This window comes from Larus michahellis, chromosome 9, assembly GCF_964199755.1.
Source record: "Larus michahellis chromosome 9, bLarMic1.1, whole genome shotgun sequence".
Taxonomy (NCBI): Eukaryota; Metazoa; Chordata; class Aves; order Charadriiformes; family Laridae; genus Larus; species Larus michahellis.
Window position 1 is genome coordinate 32,415,898 of NC_133904.1, and position 17,684 is coordinate 32,433,581.

Sequence of the window (17,684 nt, forward strand, 5' to 3'; positions counted from 1 at the left end):
GGGTGAGGAGAAAACATCGCGTCCCAGGGAACTCAAGTAGGCACATTAATAAAGATGCCACATGTTGGCTCTGAAATCTAAAAGCTTCGCTCCGTTCCTTGCAACACAATTAGTTTATCCAAAGCCCAACGCTCCCGTCATGACGTGCCTGCCCATGTCCCCCCGCACCAGTGCGTGGTGGCCTAGCTGGGAGGGAGGGAGGGGGTGGGTGGCATGGTGGTCCCTGTGTCCCCCTCGGCCAAATCCCACGCGAGAGCTCCCCGTGCAAGACAGCAGCCCATTTTATAGCATCTGCCTCTAGTCACACGGCCATCGGGGAGCTGCGTCGTCCCCTTCGGTGCCAGCTTGCTGCCCTTCGGCACCAGGCTGGGGTCCTGGTTGCTCGCTGCTGAGGAGCTGTTGTGACAGGGTGGCACCATGGCCTGTCACTCTGCTGGCTCATTGATGGGTACAGGTAGCACATAACAAAGATATTGGTTCTGGTTCTGCCCAAGCTGTAAAATAAAGCAAGCTTTTAATTAAAAGCAAGTGGCACAGTTTGCAGCCCTTTGTTTGAGCGCTAATGTGAATGACTTTCCTTTCCAGCCCAGCATTTATAGCTGTCTCTCTTGTACCTGTCAAAAAGTAAATCTCAGGATCTAAAACATGTATATTTAAAACTACAGTGTCAGCGGGCTGTCAAGCCTGGGTTTTCTTATTAAACATTCCTTGTGCAGCAGGTGAGGGGAAAGGACAAGCACAGGATGAGGCCAGCAAAGCCGTCGCCCGCAGACAGGGCAGCGCGATGGTCTCATCTCCTGCCTGCCCGGCTCCTGCTCGCACCCCTGCCTCCCCTGGGATGCGCTGCTGCAGAGGCCGGCGGGCTGCGGGGGCTCGATGCACACCCTGCCTCCCTCTAGAGCAAAGGCTTCCCACTGGTACCCTGCCCTGATGCCAGTCCCCTGCCGTGATGATGCTCGTACCATGCCACGATGATGCTGGTCCCCTGCCCCTGGGATGCTGGTGGTACCCAAGCCACCACTCGCATCCTCTGCTACAGCAAGCAGGGTAGAAAAGGCGCTCAGATCCAGCTCCCCCACCACCCCATTTCTCCAGAACTGGAGAAAACACATCCAAAATAATTTGAAAATTTGGAATTTGTTTTAAACATCAAAGAGGAACTTTATCTTTTTAATTTTTCAGAACCTTTCTTTTAATTCCACATTTCTGAAGCGTTGTTTTTTCCCTTTTCTGGCACCTTTTCCTTTTAGCTACTAGGTGAAGTAAAATAAATGATGTAGGTTTATTTTTTCCTTTCTTTGCTTTTCCAGTTCTGCAAAACTTGAAAGCTTTTCAAAGCATCTGGGTGTCGGGAGTTACAGTTTAGGTTTGTGCTTTTTTTTTGTTTTCCCCCAGCACTGTTTCTGATATCACAGCAAAGTAGAAAAAAAAAAAACAAACCACTGTAGCATAGAAAAACAAAATGAAGAAATAGGAAAAGTCAGAGCAAAATCCCTAGACCATTCAGCCATCAGACATCTGCTGTGTGTGGAGAAAGTGAAGACCTAAAAAGGAGAAAAAGACAATATTTTATATTTGGGGGGGGTATTGGAAAAATAAGGAAAAATATTCAGTTTAGAATTAAACACACTATTTCCCCCCCCGCCCCCATCATATGGGAATTCAGTGTGTGTGGTGTGTGTCCACTTTCAAGAGGTTTTGGAGCGAGGAGAGCCTGGCCAGCTCTGCCATCAGCCCTCTCAGAGCCAAACTTTATCGAGCATCGGCGAGACTTGCAGACATCTGTCCCTGTAACTCTGTTAGCAGTTTGCCCATAATGCAGATAAGGGACTGCTGCTGTAAAATATTGAGTGTTTAGACTATAAAAAACTGTCTTTCTAAGCTGAAATCTCACTTTATTTGTGCTCCCGCAATTCCACCCAAGTCAGCAGGGTTTCCTGGCTGTTAGCGAGGGCACTGTCTGGCACGCTCCTTCCACAGGAGAGGTTAAAGTGCCAAAGAGAGGACAGCATCACTCTGAGGAATCCGATAAACTCCTATCACTCAATAGTTTAATTCCCTTTTACTGATGCAGCATCTTTTATCAAAGATTACATAATGCTGAATAATCACGGAGCACATAATGCGGAGCCAGCCAGGCAGTTATAATCAGATTTAAAGCCTATATTAAAAAAAGTGGCAGGTGTGGGGCTAATTCTTCGCTCCCTGTGCTGGTGTCAGTCCAGAGGAAGCCCGCTGGAGCCGCTCCCGATTTACACAGCCTTCCTGAGAGCAAAATGTGGGGAGCGGGGCAGGGAAATCATAAGATGGTTCTTTCTGGAGGTCCCTAAGGAGTGAGGAGCTGAGCAGGGGCTGGCTCTCCGCGTCCCGCACGGGGCAACGTTAAGGCGATAAGGCCACCAGCATCCTCAGCTGCTGTCTTTCCAATACAATAAGACGCAAAGCAAAAAATGCTGCGTGACTTGGGGGGGGCTGTTAGAGGTGATGTAGCCTTTCCCCCCGTCTTGCTGGCCCGCACCCCACCGGGATGAACGCCGCTGGCATTCATTATCCGGCGGCTGCTCGATGGCCTGTGGCAAACAAGCGCGCTGGTTCTCAGGGCGCTTCCCAGAGGGCACGTTATGAAGAGCTACTGCCGGCACCGGCATGTTGGCCAGCTGAGAGGCACAGCCCCGTGGCGGCCGAGCCGGCATCGAGGCAGCATCCTCACCGGTGACTGAGAGCCACCCCGCTGTCTGCTGCACGACCACACCAAAAAAAAAACAAACAAACAAACCCCAAAACAATGCAGCTTGATGGATTTAATCCCATTTTCTACATGAAAACTGACCTGAGGGTCTGCAAGGAGCCTGTGCCCCGGGGTCGTTGCGGCACCCGGAGGTGCTGAGAGCGGGATTTCCCAGCAGCGTGGTCCCCAAGGGTCTGCGCAGTGCAGCGGGGAAGCGAGCAGCGTCTCGCTGCAAGGCGTAATGACGGTGGCAGGGTCAGATCCTGGCTCCATGCATGCTCAGCCGCTCGCGCCAGTGTGCCCCATGTCACGGAGGACCACCTTCAGCCAGACGCGCCGCGCTGAGTTCCTGCAGCACCCTCAAAGAGTGGTGAAAGGACGGCAAAAATCAGCCTTGCGGATGCTGCAAGCTCACGTTGCACCCCTGCCCAGTCCCGATGAGGGAGCAGAGCAGGACCAGTGGCCTCGTGTGGGCACCGGGGCCACCGGCCACCCTCCAGGGTGGTCCCCTGGCCCCGCGGGGGCAGAAGCACACCTGCATCTGGCAGCCTGCGGGGAGACACAGGTTTGAGCCACGCTGGCTAAATATTTCCCATGCAATCAATTCCAGCGCGTAAAACCATCAAACAGGATAACCTTGTGATCAAATGGCCAACAGAGAAAAGTGCTTAATATTATCCACTCCAGATAATGAGCTGTATTTCCAGCGCAGGCCCCAAACACACATCACCGTGCGCTAAATGCCGCGCAATTGCCTGCACCACAAGTTAAGCAAAGATTAAAAGCGAGGAGGAGAGAGAAGAGGGAGGGTAGACAAGGAAGCCGGGGGAAATTGCAATCTGTGCCGTCAGCGTGTGCCGGCGTGGAGCCGGGGGAGCGCTGCAATGCAGTTCAGCGCACAATTGCCTGGTGGACCTTCAGGATGGCGCCTTGGACGCCTGCCTGGGTTGACAAACCGTGCGTGCCATTTGCCACACAGGTGAAGAACAGACGGCCTTAGGGTTTTACAAGACAGCAATGCCACGGATGAATTAAGAGGCAACCGAACTTCTCTCTGCAGGAGACGCGCCTGCCGGCGAAGGTTATCCTAGGTGATGGGAGAATCTCCGCTCGTCCTACCCTGCTTACAAACAGCACGTCTTAATTCAGTCTCCAGGTCCGTGCATGGACAAACAGATTGAGAAGGTCAGGGGAAGAGGGACACCCGGGGAAGGACAGGGATGTAGAGAAATAGAACAGGGCAGTGCCTCTGGTATGATCAGCTACATGGCTAACGCACAGAGGTTAGCAAACTCTGCCCAGCCGCTCCAGCAACATCCATTCAATCTTTCAAAACAGTCACAAATACAACTAAATAACTTATTCTACAATTTTTCTTTCTTCTTTTCTTCCCCTTTTTATTCCAGGCACGCTCCTTAGTCTGCTGCTGACCCTGTGGGACGGGAAAGAGACTGCGATGCTTCCTTCTTCCAGCAAAAATTAAGATACCTGGCACTGGCAGAGAGCTGACAGCTCCCAAACATTCTCTTGTTTTTACACCCCAGCCCCAATCCCCCCTGCCCAGCGCGCCAATGGGCAGGAGAGAGAGCGCATTCCTGGGATATACAGCCTCCTGCCGCAGTGCTGAACACCAGCTGGGAGATTTCGGCAGTGTTCCTCAGCTGGCGCAGTTTGCCCCAGCTCCGGAGCAGCCGATGGAGATGCACAGCACCAGCTGAGGAGCAGCCGCGGACCCGGGAACAGGCTCCGGCTCCATCCCACTAAGGTGCACGCAGCAGGGAACCTGGCTCTGGTTCTTCACTGGTATTGACTTAGCAGCATCCCGCCGTTTGGCGTTCCAAACACTGCCTGCCTGTATCCTACACTTGGCAATTAGTGGTCCAGGCACAGATCCCGGCATCCTTCCCTCCTCCCCTCCCGCTTCTGCAACTGCAGATGTAGGCAAATGGCAGAATACACCGTCAAAACCCCACCTCTCCCCCAGCATGGCCGCGTGGATCATTTTCACCCACCAAACTGAGATTCACACGTTATGACACCCATCCTGCGCTGTCTGCGGTGAGCCTGATGTTCCCACACCGCAACACAGCCGGGCTACCGGTGCTGTTTTGGCAGAGTGCTCGGAGATGTGAACATCAGGGAAAGCCATTTGTCACATAACATTACCTACGAGAGAAGGGAGAAAGGGCTAGAAAAATGCCCAACAATTGCTGTAATTACAGCCTCTTCAAATGGCTACACGATGTCAGACACGGCGTGGGGGAAAGGGCTGGCATAGCTTATCATAACCCAACCCGGGGTGGATGCTGTTCCAAGCCAGTGATTAATAGTCTGCTAGGATTTGTTTTGGCATGGCAAAAAAACGAGCCGCAGTGTCTCAGAAGGATGCCAGATGGATGGCCCGGAGCAGAGCACCCCCCTCCGGCCAGCCGCCGGCACGGTGTTGGCAACACGGGTGCTGGCGCAGGTGGTCACCCCCAGCCGCGCGGTGCTTGCTCCTTATTTGTAGGGTAACCCCGTCCTGGCAGGGACCGGCTCCTGCCGCTGCCCCGGCGCTCCTCGAGCTGCTCCCAGCACCCTGTGGAACAGGCGGAATGCTGGATGCCAAGGGGAACAGGCGGAATGCTGGACGCACAGGGCAGCCTGCAGGCGGGATCGCTGGCTCCTGTCCTCCCGCAGCGCTGGTGGGGGCTGCTGAGCCGCACGGGCACGTCAAGGCAGCCTTGTCGCCATCCTTGCATCAGCTGCATCTCTGCAACAAATTCCTGGGCCTTATTTCCAGCAGGAGTGCCAGGATGAAGCCTTCCTCCCGCAGCCCAGGCTGGTCCTCCTCCCCCTCCCCATCCCACCTGGGGCGATGGGACATCACCCTGCAGGCAGCCGAAACAGCGGCCGCAGCTCTGGCAAAGCGTGGTCCCTCAAGAGGTCGCCTCCCCGCCATGGAGTGGGTACCAAGGTGCCCAGCACAGGATGGGGCTGCCTTCCCCCCCGCACCAGGCCAGCATGCCACCACAGCCACCACGGACCCTGTCCTTGAGAGGACACAGCTGGGAGGTGACAGTCGTGCCTGTCCAACAGCTCACATCGCTCATCCCCTTGGAAAGTAAGAGGCAGGTCTTGGCTGTCCACGCAATCGGGTACCAACATCTCAGTGTCTGCAGATGCCAACAGAGCCTCCGGTGTGAGGCTAAGGATGAAAGTGAGCCCAGCTGGGCCACAAGATATAGTGTTTGCATCAGGCTGAGAATCACTTATGTGGTGTTTTATTAACCATAATGGATAGCTGTGCCTGGTAAAATGAGTAATAATCTTGTTTAAGGGATCGCTCCTGAATTACAGAGTGTTGCTGCCAATGCAGCAAACTTTCCTCACTGGTCTGCAGGCCAAATCCTCTCCTGGAGCAAGCGATGCCCAGAACAAAAGAGCACAAATCAGGACAGAGCTTTCTGCCTTTTTTTTTTTTTTCCCCTCCTTTTTTAAGAATTGAAGATAATACGACAGGTAGCATCCTCCATCTCACAGTCCCTCAGATTTTCACACTTCAGCTCATCTCGGTCCATCAGGAGAGCTATCTTCGCCAGCACTTACCCAGCCTTCTGCTCCACATCCAGCGTGGGCGCTTCCCAGGGACAGAGCTCTGCCTGGGGTAAATGGCCGCTCCTAATGGAAGGAAATAGAGGAAAAAAGTAATTTACACCAGCTAAGCATATTTTTTCTGTATGCTGCTATTTTGTGATCATCTATAATTTTAATCTATGAACAGTAAGAGGTGCATCTATGCTCCGGATTCCTCTTGTTTACAGGTGATGTGATCTCGAGGGACCGGTCTGCTATTTGAGGACATTTTTGGAAATTCTGTATTGCTGCAATTCTGAGCAACCCCTGGAAGCGAGGAGGGCACATGGGGAGGGACAGGCAGCATTCCTGCATGACAGAGGAGCTGCCTTTTAAGCAAGATGCACTCGGGAGCTGCACAGCTTGCCGCATGGAGACTGCCAGCCAGCTTCTGCAGTGAGGAGACGCACCGTGGCCATCACCCCGCGAGCAGGGGTTGGCAGCAGCCTGGGGACAGACACCCAGAGCTGGGACCAGGGACCCAGGCTGGGGAACGCAGCAGGATCCCAGTGAAAGCGGTGGCCCGGAGTGCAGCTCTGCGTGCACGCCCTCCCGAAACATCCCCTCCCTGCGCCTCCAACACCCTCCCGCAGCCAAGCCCAGGCTGTGGTTCAGGGCACCGAGCTCTCCCCACAGCCGGGGAATAAATAATCATTAAAGTTAAAGCAAATACCATGTTCAAAGGGGAAAGCAGCAATTACAGCCTCCACCACATGGCGCGATTACGTGATACACTACGTGAAAAAACACCCTTCCTGGTGGAGATGTAACATACACCCCAACCCTATCATCATCATTCACTTTGATTAGCAAGCTAATCAGCTGATGGTGCTGTGGAGACGGGGCTGGCACCGGGTGACAGCTGGGGGTCCTGATGGAGAAAGCCATCACCCGCGCAGCCCCCCCTGCGGCCTGTGTGGGGCATCCCCATGGCTGTGCAGAGCTGGGAGGGCTCAGCCCTGCAGAGCCCCACATCAGCCCCCCGTCTGTCCATGGGGGAAAAGGCCTGAGCAGCCGGCCCGTGACCGAGAGATCAGGTTTCCAGCCCTGAAGAACAAAAAGGTGGCCTCATCCCACTCCCACGTGGGGTGACCCCACGTAGCCACCGACGTCACTGCTCAGCCTCTGGTGAACAACAACTACAGAGAAATAAATACCAAATGCCACGGGGACTGTCCTCTCCAACGCAAGCTGGTTTTCCCCTGTGGGAATCTCCTTTCAATTCTGTTTTCTTCCAAGCCCCGGACCGTATCTTCCCTTTCCTCGCCGCTATGGAGGCCAGCAGCCATCCCCCGCTGCTGTCCCCAAGGGGACGATCCTGCCCGCATGGGGAAACGTGACACGCTCGCTCGGATTTTGAATAAGTCACCTATGTCCAGAAATCCCAGCCACCACCCGCAGCTCTGCCCACTGGGGTCTGGCTGATGCCATCAGCCACGCACCACGATCTTCATGGCTTACGGCACCAGCTGGAAGGGACGGAGCCGCTTTAGGTATTCTGTGAATCCGCAGTAAACAGTTTATTGGCAACATTTAGCCCTCTTTCTGTTCATTAACGAAGTTCAAACATGCTTTGATTTTCTCCGTATTTGCTCATTATTTGAAATTGCCCAGGGAAGTTCTAGCGGGGAGGTTTGGGAGTGGGGACAGCCTGCCCGCAGTTCAAAGGCAGGCAGCAGCCGCAGCACGTCCCTGCACCGGCACCGACACGCTCTGCGGGATGGAAACCTGGCAAGGATTCAGGCTCCTACCGCCACCGCCCGCCCCCCCTCCGACCTCCTCTTTCTGCTGGCTTTCTGCGAGCAGACTTCCCCGCAGCCACCACAGCGCTCGCTGAGAGCAATTTCAAAGGGTTTGCAAACACCAGCGTGGTTCTTATCGAAACAAATACCCACCAATCTGCGCCGTGCTCCGAGAGCAGCGGCTCCAGGAAGGATCACGTCTCCCCAGCTGGCTGGGAGACGGTGCCACGGTAACAAGTGTCAGAGCCGCGTGGCCACAGACAGCCTCCTGCCAGCCCTGCCTGCTCCATGGGGCACACATCCTGGCCACCATCCCGGCCACCATCCCAGACACCATGGGACCACACTGCCAGCACTGGGGGAGAAGAGGGGGAGGCACAAGAGGACACCCCATCACCAAAATGTCCCATGCAGTAGGAGCACCCAAGCCTGGCAGTGGGGTGGGAGGTCATCATGGGCACCAAGCAGAACTTCAGGGACAGTTTCACCATGCTCCCATCAACGCCTGCGTGGTTAGCAAGGCTCCATGCATGCGAGACCACCACACAGGCGAGGAAATGCAGAGCAGGGCCGTGAGATATCTCTTTTCCCTGCTTCTTCAGCCACCTGCCTGACCTCAACCAGGAGGTCCGGGGTCACTCTAGCTGTTGTAATAATAAGGGAGAACCATGGGGTAAGATGTGTCCAGCTCTGGAGCCCTCAGCACAAGAAGGACATGGACCTGTTGGAGCGGGGACAGAGGAGGCCACGGAGGTGATCAAATGGTTGGAGGCCCTCTCCTGTGGGGACAGGCTGAGAGAGTTGGGGGGGTTCAGCCTGGAGAAGAGAAGGCTCCGGGGAGACCTTCCAGCCCCTTCCAGTCCCTGAAGGGGGCCTACAGGAAGGATGGGGAAGGGCTGTTGGCAAGGGCATGTAGCGATAGGACGAGGGGCAATGGTTTTAAACTAGAGCAGGGTGGGTTTAGATGAGACATTAGGAGGAAGTTCTTTACACTGAGGGTGGTGAGACACTGGCCCAGGTTGCCCAGAGAGGTGGTGGAGGCCCCATCCCTGGAGACATTGAAGGCCAGGCTTGATGAGGCTCTGAGCAACCTGATCTAGTTAAAGATGTCCCTGCTCACTGCAGTCCATCTAAATGGACTAGGTGACCTATAAAGGTCCCTTCCAACCCAACACATTCTATGATTCTGTGACTCTAAGATGCAAACCCCTTGTTGATCCTGGTTACACCAAGAAGGACCATCTACGACTCTGCCACATCTGCCAAACTTCAGGAGAAATTCTCATGCTGGGCATAGTGGAGCTTCCCAGCCCTGGACACGGGATGAGCAGCCACCACGAGGGGTTCCAAACAAGCAACTGACGCCAACCAGCAGAAAGCTTTTGTGCGGATGCTCCTACCGCTGCCAAAACTTCCATGGCCTGAACATTCCAGACCTGCTGTAACATTTGGGTGTTTCACATACATCGCACAAGCCCAGTTTATTTCAGGAGTTATCTGGTGACGGATAGCTAGACGCAAGGAAAGGCCATTATACGCTATAAAAAGCCGCACAGTCTTCCTGCCTGCTCCGTGCTCTGTGACAAACCATCTGCTTCGCCTGCACCTCCCTTTGTTTATCCTGCTCAGCTCAGCCGAAATTAAAATTGACAAAAGCAATTTCTCCCGATCGAGTGGGAAAGATAAGGAGAGTGGCTGCCGCACACACTGCCATAGAAACCTGGGCTACTCCAGCATCTCATCCTCATCCTCCTCCTCCTTCCTGCGCCGCAGCTAAAGCCTGTGAAGTGAAGTGCCCAGCTGCAGTGGGAAGATCCTCCTGCTCACGCCAAAGGAGAAACACAGATGGATTTAGCCACGGGAGATCCATCTCGCAAGCGCAGGGCTGAGAGGGAGTTTTGTTTTATTCACCCTCCAATCCCCTCCCCTTGGATTCAGGAGTACAAAGTGGCCCCTTTGATTAGAAAAGCACATTTGGATGAGTTTGGAATTATTTCCCCCTTCGAGGGAAGGGAGGGGAGGAAAGGAAAGGCGGCATATTTTCTCAGAGAACATTTCTGTGGGGTTTTGAGAAGCTTCTAGGTTATATTTACACTGCAAAAGCACTTTTCGGCTCAAAGCCCTCTGCAAGAGCAGGGCCTGGGCTGCAGATGCAGCTGTAGCTCAGCTCTGGCACCGAGCCTCCAGGAGTCAGTCCCCCAGCACTTAAACCCAGCCTTTGACAATACACCTGCATGGGGCCATAAAAGATGTAGGATGGGGGAAAAAAAACCCTTATCACCCTCCCGCGGCTCCAGGACACCCCTCTCCATGGGGCTGGGGCATAACTCCTGCCTTTAAGCCCAGCAGGGTCAGCTCCTACATCCCATTTTCATCCCTCGGTGCAAAAGCCGGGAGCCGGAGGCAGCAAGCGCAGCTCTTAAAAGACGGGGGAACCTTCATATTTCTACATCCAATTTCTTTAGACATGTTAATAGCACCAGGCCTCTTTTCTCTGAGATGCAGGAGCAGCTGCTCAAGTCTCCACTGAATTAAGCTAAGGGCAAGTTTTACGTTTTGAAGAGAGATTTTTGGGGTCTGGTATTTTTATTTTTTTTTTTTAAAGAAAAAAGAAAACCTGAGAGCAAAGAAAGACATCAGAAAAACATCAAGCTGTGAGACATGCCATTTTCCCTGTGCTGTTATAAGTCAGGAACAGCTGAATAAAACCACAGTTCCATGTTCCTGACAAATTCCCTGGTGGGCTGAGTAAAGGCTAGAGAAATTCCACCCCAGAAGGTAATTGCATTTTTTTTTTATTATTATTTTTATTTTTTCTCCCTTCCTGAAGTTATTGGAGTTGCCAGGAGGCCCTGAAGCAGAAGCCCCTGGACTCAATGCTGTTGCGGGAGCAGCAGAGCTGGAGCCCGCTGCTGTGGGCTGCAGGGACTGGCTTTTGCAGGGCAACGCGGCAAAGTAAGGAAGAAGTCACGGCCCTTCTGCTCCCTGAAGTCACAGCTGGAGGGACAGGAGACCTCCAGGGCCTGAGAGGAGACCAAGGAGCACCCTAGGTGGGAGCAGTAGCTCCGTCTAGGCAGACTGGAGCTTCTGCAGGATCCACGGCCCTGTGACTGCCTTTGCCAGTGCAGCAAAGCTCTGGCAGCTCAGGTGAAACGCAAATGAAAGCCACCTTGATTCCCAGCCAGCACCTAGCCTCCTCCCCCTCTATTGTGCCAGTCTTACATAGGAAGCCCCATTGCTCCGCAGCCAGAGACGCCGGACACTCGCTGCCACCAATTAATCAAGATGACCACTTGGATTGCGTTGATAAACCCCTCCCACAGCAAGGCAAAACCCAGAGCCACACCACCAGCAAATCCGCAGAGCGATTCTGGATTTGCATGGGATGCGTTACCTTCGGATCTGGATCCGCTCCTGGGTTTGTCCAGGATAAGCAAGATTAGATCTGGATCAATCCTGGGCTTACCGGGGCTAAGCAAGATTAGACCAGGGATCAGCCTCTGTATTGATTGTATAATTTGTCACTACTATGCTTGGGGAAAAATAAATAAATAAATCCCCCGTGCAGCTCATGGAGGCTGCACCAGCACGAGGGAGCGGAGATGCCAGCCCTGCACCCCTCGCTGTATTCATTAGACATGTCATTCACTCAGCACAGTCATTGTTTTCTGTGATAATGTACTTAAAATTCAGCAGCGCACTCTTCCCCTACATTTAAATAGAAACAGAGATTTACCCCCAGACATATATTATGCATTAAAATGGTATTTTAGGAATCGGAGTAAGAATTCACCTGACTCCTCATTTATCCGCAGCTAATGAGGCTCCATAAATCAGTGCCCTATGAACACTCCCGCCCGGACGCGAGCCAGAGGGACCACGACGCTGGGATGGCACAGGCAGAAGGAGCAGCAGCGTGTGGTCCGGGTGGTGACACGGGGGAGAAGCAAGGCAAGCAGCCGAGGGAGCCGGGCACACAAAGGGAATGGGGAATGATCCGCAACGCCACTCGCTTGACAGCATCTGCCGGCGTCGGCCGATGCGATGTGACACTTCGGTGTCTGGGATGGGGATGTGACTTCTTCATCGAGACCCTGCTAAGTTGCCCTGGGATTTCAAAGGGTTTGATGATAATAATAACTGGTTGGTTGTTTTTTTGGTTGGGGTTGGGTTTTTTGGTTTTTTTTTGCGTGAGCAGCTTTTTATGCATCCCTGACTGCAAGAGTTCGAAGGAATCAAAGACTTTGCGAACCTCCTGGCTGCTGTAGGGATCGCAGCCCACTGCGAGGGCTGGGAGGGGAGGGAAGAGCTCTCCTGGCCTCTGAAGTCTGCTCCTCCTCAGGGAGCAGCGCGAAGTTATTTCTGCAATATTGCAACTGGATCAGCCGAGGAGGAGACAACATGAGATTAATGAAATAATCGTGCTCTGTGGGCTAAGCAGGGCAGGATATTGCCCTGGCGATGCTCTTGGCAGCCAGCTGAGCATCAGGCAGGGGAAAGCCACGGATGCCGACCTTCTGCCTCTGACTTTTTGCCTCCGGCAGCAAGGTCTTCTTCTGTCTGCATCTCTCCTGGGCAAGGCAGGGTCATTTCCAGGTGCGGAGAGGATGCGTTACTCGGTTATGGCTGGTGCAGGAACACCAGACTGCGGCTTGCTGTGTTTGCAGCCTGATGAATATAGTATTTGGGACTCGTCTATCCAAACAGAAGCCATCCCTAGAATTCCTCTGTGAGTTTTCCCAAGGTATCCACATCCCCTTGTTATCGACTGGGCTATTGAAAGGGTTACCAGCTGAAGACAAGCACTGTTGCACGCGTGGCAGATAACACCAATAAATCACTGGGTCACGCTGCTGCCAGTGGGATCCTGCAGGGGAAGGGCTGCCAGAGCACCTGGAGACAGGTTTGTGCACCCCCCTGACCCTCCAATTCCCCCTTTCCACCCCAGCCGGAGCAAGGACGGGGGCTGGGTTTGCCCTGCCCCATGCAATGGGACCCCCCAGGGGCTCAGCCACCTTCTGCAGACACCGGTTTCCGCAAAACAACTCCTGCTCACTTTTGGGTTGGGTGGTTCCCCCCCCTCCCCGGCTTATCCCAGTAAATATGTTTCAGTTAATCCAATTTGCTCTCACATTGAGTAGCGTCAAACACAGCAGCTGGCAAACAAATATTAAAAATACCCAGGAAAAAAAAAGCAGCTCCAGCCACTTGCTGACAGTTTGGGAGAGAAAGCTCAGTGCGGGCAGCCACACATTGCAGAGGGCAAGCAATTCCCCCGGCCCCCCGAGACACAGCTGGGGTGTGCTGGCCACCAGCAGCAAATAACACAGGGGCAAAGGACTAAATCACATTTGTACATCATCCTCCCCCGTGTTTCTCTGCATTATTTAAGAGAAAACATGTTCTCTCCCAGTCTTTGTTCTTCTCCTTTTGCACTCCATCCCTGCTGCTGGCAAGTGAGCTATATCAAACCCTCCAAGCCCAGGTTTCAAAGCGGCATAAAGCCACGCTCTGTGTCTGATCCAGGTCTGGGAAGTGGCCCCAGCTCCTGCAGCGGGAGAGAGCCGGCTCTCGGATCAGACGGACCCAGAACAGCACAGACCTGGGCTCAGCAGAGCCGGCAGCTGCCACACGTTTACTGAAAGCCCAGAGTCCAACACTTGTAGCTTTGAAATGCAGATACGGGCCCAAAAATCTGGGAAAAAGCCATGCCCAGGGAGCAGACACATGGGCAGCTGCCATTGACTCTGCCTGGGACCATAGCAAGCATCGAGAAGGACCAAGACAAAGCAAGAGCCTGGGGCACCATGGTCTGGCACCATGCACCAGCATGAGCCCCAGGTTGCCCACCCACACTCGAGCATCAGACAGGTCCATGGCACTTGCGATGCCACGTAATAACGTCATTACAACAGCCTGCCTGGACACCCCACTGAGGAGCTCATCCATCCCCCACCCCCTCACCAGGGCCCTGGGCAGCAGCATCCCCGTCCCCAGCAGGGTGACACCTCACCTGCAACACCTCAGCAGCCACCATGGGCAGGAGGAGAGGGGGACAGAGGGGCAGCCCCACACACAGACAGGAAAGCTGCTTTTTTCTCCTCCCCACCCTCCAAACGTCACCAGCCTGAGCTGGAAGCAGGGAAAAGATCTTGCCCACCCCCCCATAGGGCACACGTGAGGGCATGAGGTTAGAGCAGGCGCCAGCATCGCTATTGGAAATCCAACCCCTGCAGAGCCCAATTGATTTTTAAAATTAATCTATTTACGGCAATTGGAGTCGAGCAAGCTTTAGGTGCTATTTAAGCTGCTTTCCCTGTGCCTCCCCTTCAGCATTTGCATGGTGGGACGAAGCCAGACAGGGGGAGGGGGAGCAGAGGCACCAGCACCTCTGGGGGCTGCTGCCCAATGGGCAACCCAGAGCCTTGCCTGAGCCCGTCAGGAGCTGAGCCCCCTTGCAGCCCTCCATCCTGCGTGCCCAAAGCATCCCCCCACCAGAGCAAGGCTGGAAAAGCAGTGAAGGAACCCCAGAAGCTTTGGGGGTGCAGCGTTGGAGGGCCAGACCCCGCCCAGCCTGAGACGCTCCAGCCCAACAGGACCCCCAACAGCCTCTGCCAGAGACCCTTCACGCTTTGGAAAAAAAGCTTAGGGGGAAGGATTTCTCCTCTCTGTCATTAACCTGACATAATGTCTTTCCTGCTGGCAGCTTTCAGGCTCAGCAGGTTTGTTATAAAATTCATTATCAGATATTGCAATCACAGTCACCTTTATTGGGCTCTGCATTTACAATAATTAGGCCAATAAACACTGATTTATAAAAATGACAAACAGGAACTCCCAGTAAGCAAGAAAAATGTGCTTTCTTTAGCAAGCAGTCTCTCACAGGACAACAAAAAAAAAAACGTAAAAAGAAAAGGCAGAAACCAATCACCATAGCTCACAGCAAAGTTAAGCAGGTCCTCCTGAGGATTTCCACTTGCCAGCCGAGACCTCGCCGGGGACAAACTCGGGATTCAGACCCCCGTGGCCAAGCAGCCTGGCGTGGGGCAGGGGCTGCATCCCCCTTCCCAGGCAGGGCAAGCCCCCTCCTGCCGCAGAGCCGAGGCAGCCAGGGATTTGCTGGGGGTGCAACAGGGGGAGAAGATTGCAGCAGGTGGCACTGAGAGGGAAAGAGCAAGGAGGAGGCAGGAGGATCTGGGAGGGAGAGCAGGAACAAAGCGAAGGAGGAGAGAAAAATCCAGCAGAAGGGAGGGAAAAAATAAAAAAAAAAACAACTGCCAGGTATAGCAAGGGGAGAGCAAAGCAAAAGGATGAGATGGAGCTTCAAGCCTTAAAAAAAATATATATAAGAGCTTCAGCAGGAGGGAAGGAGAGAGGAGATGGAAGGTGTCACCTGAGAGGAGGCAATGCAGATGCTCTCAGCATGCTGTCTCCGTGCTGCAGATGGGCTTTGGGGGGCACAGGCTGAGCCCCACAGCAGCAGCCCCCGGTGGGTATGTGAGGTGGGAGGCAAGGGCAGACACACCACGCACAGAAGTCTACTATCATGACCCCAGAGACTCACAGAGTGGAGGAAAGAGCTGAGCTGCAGCCAGCCCAGCTGCAGGGGAAGGTGGCAGGGGGCTTATAGGGCACAGAATGGGGCCAGCCACAGCACTATTGGCCCAGCATCACTGGGGTGTGAGCCAGCCCTCCCCCAAACCACAGGAGAGACCCATACGGGGGTCAGTGCACTGGGGCTTGGCCACCTCCCAAGCAGGCAACAGCCAGGTCACCTGGATTTATGCAGAGCCCCCAGGCGTGGTGGGACATCAGCTCCCAGGACAACCCGCAGCAGCTCCCGGTGCCACCAGACACAGCCCTGAAGCACTACGAGCCCTCCACCTTGCTGCTAGTCAGGCAGTGGCCTCAGGACACAGCTGTCTCCAAAAGCATCTGACACAGTTTGCCTGGGCAGGAGGGACCCTGGCAGCACAGCAGGAGCGCTGTGCCCATGGCCCTCGCATGCACACGCCACCACACATCACCACCAATGCGCTCATCCTCTCCCCTCCGTGCCCCCTTTGCAGTCCACCTGCCATCACACATGGCTGAGGTGGGGAGGAGGAGGAGGAGTCCCTACCACCCTCCCAGCACAGGCACCCAGCCCAGCCTGGCACAGGGGCCATTGCCCCCTGGGAACAGGGCTGCTTGACACACACAGCCATCACCCCACGGCTCCCACCTTACCTGCATGCACCGGCGCCTCCTCCCTGCTCTGTTTCCCACTTTTTTCATCCATATTCATTGTAATTTCCTCTTCCTGATCCTCAGCGCCTCATGCTCCTGGAGCCCCTCAGAGACCTCCTCTACCAGCCAAGGACCAGCAGCAGCAGAGCCCAAACCCTTCTGCAGCCACCCCATCCTCTATATACCCCCCCAGCAGGGGCAGCTGAGCAGCAGCAGCTCCCGCCACCTTTGCTCATGGGCAGCACCTGGTGCCCCAGGTGGGAGCGTAGCTGGCTGGAGTGTGTCCCGCTCCCCAACCTGGGCACCCCCAGGTGCCAGTGAGCATCCGGAGGGGAGCCAGCGGCACCAGCTGATGAACCCCCAAACTCATAGACTCGCAACGCCTTCCACTGCTTCTTTCTGCTTGGGGCAGAGATGCTGACTTTGTTTCATTTTATTTACTTTATTGATTTTTAAAATAGCTGTTGGTTTGTTGGGTTTTTTTTCTCCAAAAGGCCCCCGGAGCCGTGCACAGCTTGACTGCATGTGTGAGTGCTGTCTGGGCTGGAGGCGCAGGGGAAGCAGCCAGCGCTGCATGGAGACATCACTGAGAAAGGACCAAGCAAACCCCCATCTCCTGAGCCTCAGGACCTCCCCAAAAACCTCAGCGCTCCCGAGAGACCAGGGCATTCATCCTCCCGGTGCTGGGAGGCCCTACGTGCTCTCAGAGGACGAGGGAAAACGATGCTCGCAGCATCACAGCGCGATTAATTGCAAGGGCCATCAGTGGGAGATTTAATGACAATGAAAGAAAAATTAACTGTGTTGAAATTCTTCAGTTTAATGGATTCCTTCTTGATTAATCGCTTTCAGGAGTAATCTCAATTCCATCTTTACTTGCTTTAGTAAGTAAACAACATTAATGCCTATATCAGGTGACAGAGTAAAATAATGCAAGAGTGTGTGTGATACTGAACTGAATTGATTCAGCAGGAAATGTTTAATATGTTAATATTAAATATTTTTAAGTTTACTAAGCAGTGATAATATACTGGTTATTCTCTTCATGCAACCCCAGCACGATGCAGCCATTTTTACCAAGAATTTTCTTCTCCCTGTGGGTTTCCCACTGTCAAGTTCATGACCGTGGTGAGATCCAGACCCTGCAGTCCCTTGAAGGGGAACCTGGTGCCTCTCCCCATGTCGAGGGGCTTACCGGTGCTGCTGGAGAAACGCAGAGCACCCACCCACCCACCTACCCACCCACCTATCCACCCACCCCTCCACCCACCACCCCTCCATCCATCCATCCATCCATCCATCCACCCACCCACCCCTCCACCCACCACCCCTCCACCCACCCACCCATCCATCCACCCATCCATCCATCC